General features: G+C 45.4%; 1 pseudogene; it reads left to right on the top strand.

The window, feature by feature from the left end:
• The first annotated feature begins 252 nt into the window (after window positions 1-252).
• The window catches only part of LOC105515271, a 1330-nt pseudogene continuing 1009 nt past the window's right edge, over window positions 253-573 (top strand).

Genomic DNA, 573 nt, shown 5'->3' with positions numbered 1-573 from the left:
ACGTACAACTTCTGGATCAAAGAGAGGTCATGACATAATCAGGACTCTTTGATGCAAGTAACAGCAACTGACTGGGGCTATCTAAAATTAGCTGTCCACTTCCAGAGGACATGCCAGTACTGAATGCCTCTGCTATCACTGGGTACCATCACCATGTGGCACATGGTGAAAGATGCTAATTGCCCTTCAACTCTGGTCCCTGGGCATTGGATTAGCCAGCTTGGGTCATGTGCCCCTGCCTCCATGATGGGCATGGAGGAGGAAGACTTCATCCTGATATTCCTTGGTAAGAGTTGAGTTACCACATCTCACTGACACCACACAAGGTGGAGAATTCCTGCAAATTAAAATGGGGGGTTGGATGTGGGGACAGTCTGAATTAAAATAAAAGCTCTTTACAATATTCATCTCTACAGTGTCGGTGGCTTTGACTTAAGGGCCCAGCTCTGACCTACATCTCCCAGAACATTTTTGTTCTTCACATCAACTATCCTGCCCCACTGCTTCTTCCTGCCCAAGCCTGTCTCATTATATTACCTAAGTATTCATGATTCATCACTAACTCATTCTTTC

This window comes from Colobus angolensis, unplaced genomic scaffold (assembly GCF_000951035.1).
Source record: "Colobus angolensis palliatus isolate OR3802 unplaced genomic scaffold, Cang.pa_1.0 Scaffold257, whole genome shotgun sequence".
Lineage (NCBI taxonomy): Eukaryota > Metazoa > Chordata > Mammalia > Primates > Cercopithecidae > Colobus > Colobus angolensis.
The sequence above is the reverse complement of the archived record's forward strand: the minus strand, read 5'-3'. Positions and strand labels throughout refer to the sequence as shown.